At 23.6% G+C, this 15,595-nt stretch overlaps 1 protein-coding gene across 4 annotated transcripts in view; it reads left to right on the top strand.

Moving 5' to 3' along the window:
• The window catches only part of LOC112596125 (acetylcholine receptor subunit alpha-type acr-16-like), a 188,422-nt gene that overhangs the window by 95,282 nt on the left and 77,545 nt on the right, over positions 1-15,595 (top strand). The gene's annotated exons all lie outside the window — the stretch shown is intronic.

Here is a 15,595-nt window from a genome sequence, read left to right as displayed (position 1 = left end):
ACTTTATTATTTTCGCTAGATGATGAGTAAGATGAAGATTTATTTTTTTCTGTTTTCTAAACAAATAAATATTTAATATTATATATGTTTGTACTGTATAATGTATTATAAAAATATTTACCTCAACACCACGAGTTTCTACATTTGTTTTTGAATCGGAGCATTTACATTGTTTACCCTAAACATGTATTATATATTTTAAACTGTTTGTAGTTACTTAAACAATATTAAAATCATGAATATTATTTAATACATTGATACAATATAATAATTTATAAAAATATTTACCGCGCCATCACGAGATTCTACTTCAGTTTTCGAATTAGAACATTTACATTGCTCACCCTTAACATGTTCAAACATGTGCAACACAATAAAAAAAAAGTTAAATTATAAAAAAAAATAAAATAAATTACACTTACATACTACAACATTAATAAACATGTAAAAGCTAATTGTTGTACTATTATTGTTCTGGCATATTGGACAATAACACATATGATTTACTTACACAATTACATCGCTTGACTAATTGTGATGCGGAATTCGAATTAACGACTTGATTTCCATCATTCATAAGTGTTGTGGTTTCTGTTGTAATTCCTCCCACTATATCTCGTTTCATTAAATTTTTTGTATCTATAAGATCTGCAGCTATATATTCTTGTGACATCATTAGATCATTTCTTTTAGCTAAATTCCCATAAATACCATCACGTCTAAACAAATCTAGGCTATAAGCAACCTACACAAAATTACAAAATGGATATATTGGACTCATTGAGTGTATAATTATTGTATCGCTATTTAATATTAATATATATTGTAGTGTAGGGCGTAAAACAAAACTGTATTGAAATAATTAAAGACTAAATTATGTTATTATAAATACATTTTTTTTTTTATTATTATTACTGCTGTTAAAAATAATTTTTCCTGAGAACTAGGAATATTTACAATTGTGAATTTATAATTATGATGATAATACAATTGAGATGATAATGGAAAGTAGCTTCCTACAAGAAAGTAATAATGAGTTATAACAATGTAGTAATCAAATAATAATAATAATAGACAATATAAAAACATTTATAACTTTTAACAGTTGTACAGTGTACACAGATAAACAAATTGTGTGTAGTTAAATAAAAATGTCGTGAGGACACGTTTTAATTTATATCGAGATAGATGTATATGAATATTGTAATATAGTGAGCAAGATAAGCTGAACAGAGAGCTATGGAAGTTTTTAGATAAAATTAGTATGTGTTCTAGGATTTTTTAGAATTGGAGTTCATTTTCTAGATTAACATTTCTCATAAACCAGGGCACATTTATTATTATCCGTAGCTTTTTATTTTGGAAGATTTGAATTTTGTTGAGGAAAAGTCGCACATTTACTCAAGACCAGGCAAGCGTAAGTTAGTAGTGGACGTAGGGTTTGTTTATATATAAGAAGAGCATATTTATTTTTTTTATAGTAGATTTTTTTTTTTTTTGCTAAGATTAGGGTATAAAATGGAAATGCTTGTTGAAGTTTGAATGAAATATGGGGCCGCTGTGTTAGCTGTTTGTCCAGTGTTAAGCCGAGATATTTTACTGACGCTTGCCAAGGTATATTTTCGTTGTTATATATTAATTGTGTAGAGGGGTAGTAACGATAAAGACTGAAAATAACTCCTATGCTTTTTGACGCATTTATTTTGATCAACCATTTTTTTATATCAGTATGATAATGTATCAAAATTGGTGAATAACTAATCCTCTAGGTGGTAATTTTTTGTGCATAAGATTTGTAATTTTATCATGACCCAGTGATTTTTTATGAGGGAGATTTTTAATAATTTGTTTAATTACTTTGGTATTACATAATTAATAGAACTTTGGACTGAATAATTTGATAGTTCTTAGGTGTTTTACTCTAGGTCGTTGTTTGGAATACTAATAAGTTTATAAGAAAAGTTATTGTGCAGCAAATTTGAAAAAACTTTATTTTTTTCTTAAATTGGAAATGATAAGTTTTTTGTCATAGCGAAAAGAGAAATAGTGTTGATTTTTTGGTTTAGTAATATTTTTGTTGTTTTCGTAGATTAGATCCCTGGATGTTAAATAAATAACTATTGTATGAAGGTACATGGTAACTTTATAAGCTAATTGAACTTCTGTGCAGGTGATCAAATTTACTATTCTTTTTTTATCTACAAGGTTTCTATGGTTTTGTTAAGTTCGCCTAGTGATATGTTGACTTTGAATAATGGATATGGTAAAAAGAAGTTATAACTGTACATTTTTTGAGATACTGAATTTGAACGGGTTTACACAGCTTCTGTTATGACGTGCATAAAATAATCGGCTGTTTGTACTGTTAATTTATTTGCAGCAGAGTAAGGCATTATTTGAATATATTATTATTCAAATGATTTGTTTTCCAATTATTCGAATACATTTCAAATAAAATTATTAAAATAATTTTCGATTATTTTATTTGAATAAAAATAGTTGATAATAAAAAAAAATAAATCACTACTACTTAAGTACAAGTACATACTACAATTCATGTACACTTAATAAAAAAATTATAATCATTATACAGTACATATTTTGTATTAATATTATGTTTTGAAGTTATTCGAATACATTTTTATTCTAATAATTATGAAAAAAATAGATATTATTCTGATTATAAACTTGTTTATTCAAATAAAATAACCGAAAATCATCCGAATAATTTTTTATCAGTTAACACGTTTATTCGAATAATTATCTAGATGAAATTTTGCCCAACTCTGATTCGTAGATATCGTGTGTTTTTTGGAATTTCAAATTTAATTGTTCAAGGTTAGAAAATATATTCCGATCAGGTTTATCATTAAATAATAGTGAATTTTTTTCTGGTAGCTTTGAGGAGATAAACTGATTTTGGTTTATATAGGTATATAATTCTAGTCAAGTTCTACAAGGGGATCTTGAATTAATAAGAATGGAACTTATTAAATTACTAAAATATTTAGGATATTGAGCTATCCATTAACATTTTAAGTGAAATAAGTAGGTTCATTAGAAACAAGTATATAATATGACGTTTTGGCTATAAATAACTGTAATTTAATACCGTTAGGATTAATAACCTGACAGCCCCAGTTAGTAGGCTTAGAGTTCAAATCACCTGCCAATATAATTGAGTTATCTAGATTCATTAGTTTTTCGTAATCTGTTATATATATTTGGTGACTGGGAGGATGATAAACGCTAACAAAAGTAGCATATTTATTATTCAATTTAATTAGCATTGCTATGGCTTCTACAAGTCTCCACAAAATAAGACAAGTTTTAAAATTTGTTGTTTGGTTTTGTTAAGAACGTGAATAGAAACTCCATCCATAGCCCGTGAATAAGTTATTGATAATGGCTGGTATATTTTCAATTATTTTCTGCAGTAATCGCGAAACAAAGGTATTCATCAGAAATAAATGTGTTTTCATGAAATTTTTATCTCAAGATTTTTAGTACAGAATATTTTTAATTGCGGTGGCGTTTGAACGTTTTACGTCGTTATGAGTACTGATTGAGGTATTCATTGGAATTTAATTCAATGTAGTTGTTCGAGATTAAAGTAACGTAATTTTTGTTATTTTTATGGTTATTATTATTTTTTTTTTTTTAGTAACACCTTTATAAATGTACAACTTATATAGCGTGCTGGGTGATTACTTTAGCAATTTACACATTTTGGAGTTGCTTTTATTTGTTGACAAAAACTCTAATGGTAGTGACTAACACATTTGACGAATCTAGGTGATAACTAGCAGAACTTTTTTGTGCGAGATAAAGATTGGTAATTCATGCATTGAGGTATTTTCTTAGAATGGTTGTCTTGGTTCAACTACTATTATACAATAAAAAATGTTATTAAATTAATACATTCCAATAGACGATTTATATAGTAAAAAAGCTACGATTGGTGAAGGATTTTTAAATTTGTCTGAAAACGTATGACTGAAAATGTTTTTAATGACTTTGATTTTTGGAAAGTTGATATATGTGATATTCAATTTCGGATTCATCAAAAAGTTTTTTCGCGGTTCTATAAACATTTACCGACTTCAAGTTTCACTTTAAAGCAGATTATGTGTTAACGGTAGAGAAATTATCAAAGGTTATAAAAGTAAATAACGTATAAAAGATTACATTATCAGAAATATTGTATACATAAATGGGTAAAATATTAGTGTTGACTTATGGTTGTTCAATACTATCATTTCTGTAGTGCACTTCGTTTTTCTGTTGTCATGGAGAGTAAGTAGTAAAGAGAATCTTTTGCTTGTGTGTAAAAGTATAAAAGCAGCACTTATAGATATTTTTTTAAATATCATAAAGAGGGAGGTCTTGAGGTGAAGTATTTTTGCTATTGAAATGCATTAAATGAAATAATAAGGAATACTTGCGTTTTTTGGAGTTACAGAGCACTAAGAACAACTTGTCGCAACGGCTGCTGATAACCGAGCAATACAAACAAAAATACATGAAATAGAAACGTTTTATTGAGAAAAAAAAAGTTATTTTATAATTGACATAAAATATTTTTCTAAGACATCAATATCAATTCCAATAATTGTATTTATTATTTTATCAAGCGTATAATTAATAAATATTAACATATTTTTAATAATACAAATAACGATTCTAATAGTTAATATGTAATATAATATTATAATAATTTTAATTTAGTTTTAACTCAAAATAGTAATTTTATATATGTTATTATTTAAATATGTATAAATATTCACTAAAATTTAAAATGAAACAGTTATCTACTACCAAATAATGATATAATTTGAACTATTTTATTCTAATAAATTGTATAAATAAATTATTAAATAATAACATTTTCTTGAAAAAAAAAAAAATAAGAAACAAATATTTAAACAGGCTTTTAGTTGAATTGCAATCAATTAAAACAATTTTTTAGTAAGGATTTGGTTTGCAATATTAGTTTTATTTTTTGAAATCGATTTTTCATGTAAACTTTTATTTTATCATAACATTTTTCATTTTTCTCGATCATAAGCATTTCTACTATTGTATCGGGGGTCATTTTATTTATTTTATGCAGTACCTACACTGAATTATTCCTATCGACATTTTTGCGAGTGATTTTGAATATATACATTTAGTGGATTATACTTTGGTTGATATATACGAAACTTCAAAAGTCTCAGATAATAAAACCAAAATATAATGTTAATATAAAGTTCTAAAATTCACATTAGAAGTCTTCAAATGCATAGAAGATCTGTTAAACCTTAAAGGATATTGTAATTTTGTACTTTTTTTTTATCTATTTCGTTCATCATCATGTATTTATGTAGTAGATATTTTATTTTATTTCAGCTAAGTATTAATTTAATTTCTCATTTTTTAACGTTCATTTACTATAATCGACCTTTTACAATGTTAGTTCTTAGTGTTCTTGTAGCTAAATGGGTACTAAAAACAAATGAGTAGGTACTTTTGTTTGCGTAATATTTTTTTTTTATTACCTATCTATATTCAAGCATATAAGATAAATAATTAATAGTAATAGAGAAAGTCATTAGACTTTTATAAATATTCATATCAATTTTATTTTTTGTTTATCTTTTAATTTAAGAAACTATTAAAATATTGAATCATTAAATTTATTAGTAAATTCGTAGATATTAATTTATTGTTGAGTATTTAATAACAATTAATTAACGTTCAATGTTAACGAATAATAGAAAGGTAAATAATTAAAATAATTTAAAAATAGAATCTTATTTAATTAATATTATGTATAGTATACCATAACTATTTTATATTTTTGTCGTTTTGGTAAAATTAGTTTATATTAAAATAATTTCAACACATAATTTTTTTTTTAATCCTCACGACAGAACGTCATTGTGCATAACATCTAAAATTTAAATACGAACCCATTTCACTAAACTTATAACTACAACAGTCATAGTTATATACACAATGCAAGCTATTCAAGCTTTCAAAAACTTTTGAAATAAATATTTTCATTGGAATTGTATTATTTTATATTATAACAATTTAACATATCACGTTTAATGCAAAATGGTTATCTATATAGAAAGGTCTAGAAATATAACTAAATTTTACTGAATAGCTTTAATGGTAAGTTAAAATTAATTTCTCGAATATATATTTCAAATTATAAATTACGAATTAAAAGATAATTCTTCAATCGATTACTGTAATTTAAATAATGTAGTTCATAAATCTTTGTTTAATGTATTAAATTCAAAGAAAAATTATTTGTATAAAAAATATTTTGAACTTGACTTAAAAAAAAATTAAATATACACAAAAATAAACATTTTTTTTTTAATATTGATTCTTCGAAAATTATTTATCATTTGTATTTATAATTTATCTTTAAATAGTATACCATATCATTAAATGTATTCTATCAATAGATTAAATATTGATTTAATACAGGATATTAGTACCATAATATATGATAAAAATGCAGTACAATTTAATTCGACAATGTATTCTCTAACATAAAATCTATAACATTTAAAAACGAATGTAAATTAAAAATTATAATTTTTAAAGTTGATTTCTAATACTTTTTTTACTATTTTTGTTTGATGGATAATATTATTATTTTTTAGATGAGATATCAACCATAAATTAACCTTATGAAGAAAGATTTAAGGAGTATTTATTGTATCGATTATTTGTCAATTCGAGATAAAATATTTGCAACACAATGCTTTATTTATTTTTTGTAAAAAAACCACTAATTCTTAATTTAGTATTTATAAAGAGCAACTCTTTTGGTTTCCGGGTACATAGTCAACTTGATTTGTATGCTACATCAAAAAAAAAAAAAAAAATAAAAATAAAAATCATAAAATAGCAACGCAAAAATATTATTTCAATCTTATTTTCTACGAGAAACGCAGAAACAATTTTCCGCAAAAACATTATTTCTAATAAAAAAAAAAAAAAAAAAAAGAGAAAACTTGTATAATGTAAGAAAACAAATCACTTAGGTATACAGTAGAAAACATTCTATCGTAAAAAATAAGATCTATTAAACTTATAAAATTAATTTAACCTTAATAGGATACTAACAGATTTATCTGATAGTTTCATTTTTTTTTTTCATCATTTCAAAATAAAATCAATTATTATAATAAATTAATGAGGAGTAAACTATATAACCTATATTGTGTAATTGAAAAGCATATGATTTTTATCTTTACCATATCAATATTTGTGAAAGTTTTATAATATTTATTTAAAATATAATTTAATTGGATATTGAATGAACATTTTAAGTTATGAGTAATATACATAATGTATGTCTATTGGTATTATATTGATTGCTTTTTCTTTTATTTAATATAATTAAATGCTAATAAGACAGGTAACATAGTACTTTGAGAAGGTAATAACTGTTCCTGAATAATTTTTCTCAGATGTATAAGAAAATACTTATCATCATCGATCGATTTTAAAGCAAAATAATAAAATATTTTTGCTAACGTGGTTTTTAGCAACTTAGCTAAAATTATAGATATTATAATCTTTATGTCATGATTGAAAGAGAAAATAAGATACCTAATCTTGTCCTACCTTACTTTTAAGGTTATTTTTTTTTCATAAAATTAAAAAAGTAAGATACATGGTGAATAACATTCATTATTTCAAATATTATTTTTTTTTCAAAATGTTTAGTTTCATGCTTTTCTAGAATTATATAAAATTTAATTTTTTTCATTCTTATATTTAATAATAAAACTACTATCAACTTTTGATTTTCAAATGATAACCTATATTTTAAATTTCATATAGTAATAAAACTATTTTTTTTATGAATTTTAATAAACAAGTTATAGCTGTTCAAAGTTGGATGTTTTCGGTTTTTATTATAACTCGTGTTTTTGAAGACCTGCAGTTGCATAGGTAATAAAGAATAGTAATATGTACATATTTTCACATGTAAATAAACTCATTATAAACTATTTTTGGACGCAGTGATGAAATTTGTACCTGTAATATCTACGTCCAATCTGTAATAAATAATTTAAGGGATTTTATATATTATATTTATTTTTTTATTATCAAGTATTGAACAATGTTTTATTGAATATAAAATAACTACGGAGTAAAAAAAAAAAATCGAAATTGAAACCTGAAAAGAACAAAAATATACGTGCATTTAAAAACCCTTATTCTGTTATTTTTTACGAACCATGTCACTTAAAAAAAAAAAAAAATTTCAAAACAAAAAAGCGCTTTAAATTTTTCTGCACTGTTCCGAGTTTCAAATAAAACTAAATTATCATAAATTTTAATTTTAATGTTAGACATTTTACTTAATTGAAATTTTTATTTAACTTAACTAACAAAAATATTTAGTACTCAGTGTATTTCTAATAGCATATAATACGTATCACAATATTAATCATGCATTTTTTAAGTTCATATACAATTTATTGATATTATATAAATATATTGTATCATATTATATTTGTACATATAAATATTTATCGTTGATAGAGAATACATCAACGATTTTCTAGAGTGTACTTAAAAATAAAATACAAATTCTAAAAAAAAATGTTTAATTCTAGGGTCACAATTGACTTCAATATATATATGGGTATTATGATAAAATTGAATACAATATTATTGAGTAAAATATTTCTTCATATTCAACTATTTATAAATTTATAGATACCTTTAAAGTTATTATTATGTAAATGATTATTTTATTTTATTTTATTTTTTATATGACTAGAGCTATTATACTGAGATATATAACTAATAATTATTTATTACAAATAATAATTTATTTTACACTATAAAACCGTTCATATAATATTGTACTTACGCTTAAACCGATTGTTAAAACCAAAAAAACCGCACTCTCACTCATTTTGTATTATGATCAAATTTAAATAAAATATAATTTATCAAAATTATAATACCACTGTGGTTTAACCATCGAGTATCGAAGCGTATGAGGTTCGTGGTCTTTTATACATGAAAACAATTAGCCGCAGGTGATATTAAACATATAATTTTTTTTATTTTTTTTTGCTAAATTATACAGTTTTTTTTTTTATTTTGTTACTTCCCAACATACCTGATTGATATTATGTCTGTGTAAATATAACTAAAACCAACAAAAATCTAAATACAGGTCAAATTTATAATTATTATTAGATTTGTATATATCTATATACTTATATGACATTTTTAATTTTGTAAAAATGTATTATTTAATATAATATATAAGATTTGTGTAATTTTTATTGAATTAAAAATAAATATATTATAGGTATAAATCATGAAAAAAATATTATTTTTTCAGTTTTAATTTATTTTAGTAGAAAAAAAAAACTCAAAGAATTGTATTAAAATTATATTTATATTAATGATTTTTAAACTATATTTAAGCATACAATGTAATTAATTGTCATTCCTATTTTATTTAGGTGGTGGTTATTTTTACATCCTGCCCTGTTAATTTGTATAAATTGATACATACTTAGATCTATTCAATGTGTGCTAAAGTTGCTGCAACTAAATTAATTTGTTGTATCAGCTGTTTAGAGTGGCCAAATTGTTTTTATGTTAGAGTAAATTGTTAATATGAAATCCAAACTATGTTTTTGCAAATTTTTGCAATGTCAGTGACAAAAATTCACACAAATAAACATAAAATTATGAGTTTTATCAATATGTAATCAATAAACAAGACAGCATATTTTTTTTATCAATAAGTAAGTAATGAAATAAGTATATAAATAGTGTTTGGTATTGTATAACAATCAAAATTATACGGATTTCAATACTTTATCAATATTTTTCTTATCAATAATTCGACCAATCGCATAGCAGGATGTGAAAACAAATACTTTCACGTTGGACGTGAAAATAACCACTACCTTTTATTTAATAATGAAGCATGTTGTTATTAATATTTTAAACTTCAAAAATGTATAGAGTTGCGGTTTTGGTCTGTTGAACGAAATATTTAAACTCAATCTAAAGGCTAAAATATGCATGTTGCTTGTAACTACTATAGCATACAGCTTAATAACAGTAGGTAATAACCAACCATATAATAACTACATAATAGTATTAGATATTCATCCTTAATTATTCAATGAATATTTACTTTTATACCCTAAATAAAGATTAGCTAACATGTCTGATTCAAGCTAAGTATAGTTATTCCGTAAAGATAAAGGTAAGATGATACAAAACAAAATAATTTATAGAAAAACATTAATTACAAACAAAATAATTTGAATTTTCAGTCTGAGGACAAAAGGGTTCGGTCACCCATTGAATATTCAATTACACTCTATACGCGTGACACCTCATGCATTTAGTAGTTTTATCCAGCTTATAAATAAAATGTACATGGAAAATTAACTGCAGACTCCGCGAAAAATAGTTTTGATTAATACTCTTACAGACTACAGTTATTTAGTTATTTTTTTTTTATTAAACATAGAATATATAAATACCAAACTGCTAATTAAAAAAGTATGTATATTATTTTTTTTTTTTTTAACGTTCTGAGAAGTATAACTTAAACGTAAAACGATGAACATAATAACTATATGTATTTCATTTTTTTATTATTACTCGTTTAGCATTTTAAAATTTTCAAATACATACATATTTTGTTTGACTATTTTGAAACTAGTAAGGTATTGGGATACGAATATATCACAAAAATAAAGTTTTGAAGGTTATTATTTAGATCAAAAGGGTTTAGACTCTAGAGCTCAACTGAGAAGGTTATACAAAATACACCACAACGGGCAATAACAAAAAGTAAAACTCACGTAGAGAAAAGATTTTATCGATCGGAACGAGAGACATAAGGGTTTTCCTCTGACCCACTAAATTCAGAGGAATTTGAATGTACAACTTTACGTGTACAAACCAGCGTATTATATGTATTTATACGCGTGTAGGTACAGTTACATACATCCTTATCCATTGTTGAGCGATCGGAGGGAACGAAACCCATGAAACATGTACGTTCAAATAACAAATGACAAAAGAAATAATACGATGTATTATACAGCGATAGACGTTAAACACACGCGAATATTATATCTATGGATTTTCGTTACTACCTAACATTCTCGACTATATTACTGACTACATATACATATTTATATATGAATACTTTAGAAGAGCTCCAATACGCAAGGAGGTTATAATATGTATGGCCTACCACCAAAAATAAAACTAAATATTATGCTGACGATTGCATATTATTTTGATATGTGTCTATGACGTTTATGATATCTTCAATTCCCGATTATATTTATCGTCGGAGTAAAAATTATTGACATCTCTTCTTGCATAACTTAATGTACATTTTACCCTTAATTTTAAGCACATTTTCAGTACTTATCAAACGTTTTTAGTCGTTTTAAAAATGTCAACGAATATACAAACGATTAAAAATGTACTTGTCCATAATTTACATTCGAAATATTACTCTGATTATTAAGGGTACTCATGATAACAAATTGATAACAATAGAAAAATAATGCGCATTACAAAATCATCGTAAAGTTGCTTCTTTATGTTACTCATTTTTTTTTTCAAACCTATGACAATCATTTTTAAATCTATTTTTAATATCAACCTAAATTCAAGTTATGTCATCTTAAACTTAAGCTGTATGACATTTTAAAAGTTGAGTGAAAACTTTGCGCAGACCCATATCCATATTTTTTGATCGGTTTCGAACCGGTGCCAAAATTGTGCAAATAGTTCACAACAGTTTGCAAACTTGTACTCAGACTTTGCAAATAACTTATTAATAAGAATTTTAATGCTGGGATAACAAATATACGCGTCTCTTCAAATTATCTAATTGATTCAAAAACAGTATAAATTTGTAAATACTATTACTATAAAATTGTTATAGCTTATAAACGTTTAAATTTAATCATCAAAAAATAATATTTAATTTTTTAAATGTATGTATCTTGTGCTGATATTTAAAAAGTAAACATAATATTTAATATACTCTAATATATGCGAGGAAATAATCGGCATTAATAATGCATCAGGAGAGGACAAATGGTTTACAAATGCTACAAAAACATTCATAAACATGATAAACATACTTTGAAAATTATTAAATTACTTTCACAGCATTAAAAATAATAACTTTAAGATAAAAATAAGGAAACATTATTTTAAATTTAAAAAAAAAACATAATGATAAAAATGTATGCATAATACTGAAAGATATATTTATTTTACTATCAATAAGTTTATAAAATATACAATACAAATATTTTTTTGTAAAAATATGTGGCCGGCCAATAATAATAATATACCATTAGACACAGAAATGGAAAAAAAATAAAAATAATTTGTATTACTCTACCGAAAATTCCATTACAATAAAAATAGGATAATAATTTGTCAAAATCAATCAAGAAAATCATAAAAATACCATATTTTTATTGTACGCTTACTTATTTTTAATAAACTGATTATAATTATACAATATATATTTTAGTAATATAATATACTTCTATGCTAATTGTTTTCTACAATTATAAATATATCATTTTATAATTTATATTAGCCAGTATATCTAAACTGTTATTTAAATGTATAACAAATATGAAGCATATTATACTAGTAAATATTGCTCAAATGATAATTGTATTACCACTAAATAATATATGGAACATTATTCGATAGCTGTTATTTTTTTTTTTTTGTATATATATTTTGTTTTTCAGTAAAACCAATTCGACTATTTAACTTGACAATAAAATAATTAAAATTATGTGAAATCATAATTATAGTTTTTAATATAATTTATGTATATACATAAAAAAATAATATGAAAAAGCGACAGAAATATCGAACATACATTTTAAAGTGGCCTAGTGTGGGCGCGGTGGTTAGTCACAGTCACTAATGTGTTCTGAGGTCAATCATCGGTCGGCATCGCAAGCTCTTGGATGGGTGACCATCCGAGTTCTTAGTGACGAAACTATGATGCACACACATACACATACGTGTTCCAATCTCACTAAATAAACCTTACAATCATAACATCTTTACACAAAAAAAAACTACTGTTCCTATCCACAGCTAAGTTTTCTTTATTTCCAGGCTTAATAAGATCAATAAAAAATAAAAAAATAAACTTTAAAGCTTTACCCCGACAACTTAAAATATATGATAACCTTTATTTGTATGTATAAGTTAATTCATTAATTCTAATTATGTACCCAATGCAATTTAAAATCAAGTGTTTAGATAATATGTAATTTAATTCTGTCAATGACCTTAGTTTCCTAGGTTATATCTAATATATATATACATGAAAAAAAATAAATAATTTATAAGAAAACCTGTTGGCATAACTCTGTTGTAGCTATAGTAAATTTTCACTGTATTTTATAATTATTTAATAGATCATATAAATAGATATGTTTAATTTAAATTTCATGATAAATAATTATTTTTTTTTTTTTTTTGATAATTTATAATAATTTGTCTTAATATTTGTAATTAATTTAGTAATTTGTTAGGTTGAACCAAATTTTTCAAATAACATTAAATATTTTATATTCTTACTTGTTATAATCTTACGTCAATTTCGGCATATTACGTATAATGATAAAAATAACTTTTAAATTGGAAGTTTTTAAAATATATAAAATACAATAATATATTGTATAAGTTAAAAGTTTAAATTTTTCTTCGAATCTTATTTATTTTTTAAAGCAAAATAACTAAAATCGTAAAAAAAAAATTATTCAAGTTCCTATAAAAAAGTTTATTTTTTCTAACAAAGGTTTATGCAATAGAGTATTAATTTATAATTGAATGGACTCAATAAAATTACTTTTCAGATGGCTTAACAATCTACTATCACACCTTATGATTTTATTCTTATCGACTTACCTTTTAGGAAATCAGGCATATAAACATATTGTATGACAATTAATAAATGTTACAACAGAAAATTGTTTTCATAAATACATACAAAACTATTTAATAATATACTTTTCAACAGCATGATATATATATATATATATATATATATAAACTAATTGTAAACAACATTATATTTTGAATAGAGTATTCAGTTTATATAAAATATGATTATACATAATTACAAAATAGTCGAAAACAAATGTATTGTGATCATAATACATGAATAAAAATGTAGGGAAAATGTTGTCGAATCAATAGAAGAAGTTAAATTGATTTTTTTTTAATTAAATACAATACACCTACATTTATCAATTAACGGGAATACGTTAAATATTGTAAATTAAGTTATTATTAATTATTTTTAAAAAAAAGTGAGGTTTAAATAATTAGCAATCAATCATTTTGCAGCTAATGATGATATAATTATTTTTCTTTCATACATAAAACAAAGATAACTATTTAGATGTTTTAAAATACAAAACAATGCATTTGTCCATCCATTAAAATATATACATCATGAAAATTAATATTTGTATTAATTTATAAATATATTGTACATTTGCATTATGCATACATTTTAATTAAGGATCATATCAAAAGGTAATAATTAACAAAACAATAATGCATGTTAATTACAAACGACAAATTTAAAAAATGCAAACTTCAAGATAAAAATAAAATAATAACGAGCTTGCTTTATCCATAGAAATTATATTTTGATATATAAATGTATTAAAAATATGACTATATAAGGTATTCAGTTAAAATATATTCATTTAAAATATATGCTGGGATTAAAAAAGTTTCTTGAAAAACTTACACACTAAGAACATGAAAACTATAATTTGTTCTAGAAGCCTCAAAGTATCTATTATATAAATAAGTTAGGCAGGTAGCTTTTATTTGGTCAGTGACAAAGCAAACTCTATTTTGATCACGTTTTACCTTCAATGGAGACGTGAACTGCAAAGTGATTGTGAAACGGAAATGAAATCCAAATCATGCTATTTTTAAAACCTAACTATCAAATTGATACATTTTATACCTACAGAGCTCGTAGTTATTTCGTATTTTGTCTTAAAATATACTAGTATATATACATATCATTATATTAGTATACCAGATAACTAAGACATATTCGATAAACTAATACCATTAGACAATAAGTAAAACTACAACTTTTACTAAGTTATAGAATTAAGTTATGTTTAAATTTTCAATTAAAGACTTTGGGTGAGTGATGAATATATTGTATAGTTTTACAATAATGAAGTTTTTTTTATACTTGAAGCAACTTTACATACCAGAAAAATACTTTCAAATATTGAGGGTGATTCCTAGCAGTAACATGGACCTAACTGCTACTTAGAAAGCAAAAGTAAAAGATTCATAGTACTTATTAAAATAATTAATAAATGTGATAAAAAGAAAGAATACTAATATCATTTTCTGATACTTATTCAAAAATTAGTTATTTCAAATATTTTTTTAAATATTATTCACCAAATATGGTAATAATAATTTTTATAAGTTTTGAGCTTTTTATAAATCTTTAAAATGTTAGACTTTTTTAATTAACTAA

The sequence above is a fragment of the Melanaphis sacchari genome, unplaced genomic scaffold (genome assembly GCF_002803265.2).
Source record: "Melanaphis sacchari strain LSU unplaced genomic scaffold, SCAv2.0 Contig2_pilon_pilon, whole genome shotgun sequence".
Classification (NCBI taxonomy): domain Eukaryota; kingdom Metazoa; phylum Arthropoda; class Insecta; order Hemiptera; family Aphididae; genus Melanaphis; species Melanaphis sacchari.
Note: the sequence above shows the minus strand (reverse complement) of the source record. Positions and strands in the feature narration are given on the sequence as shown.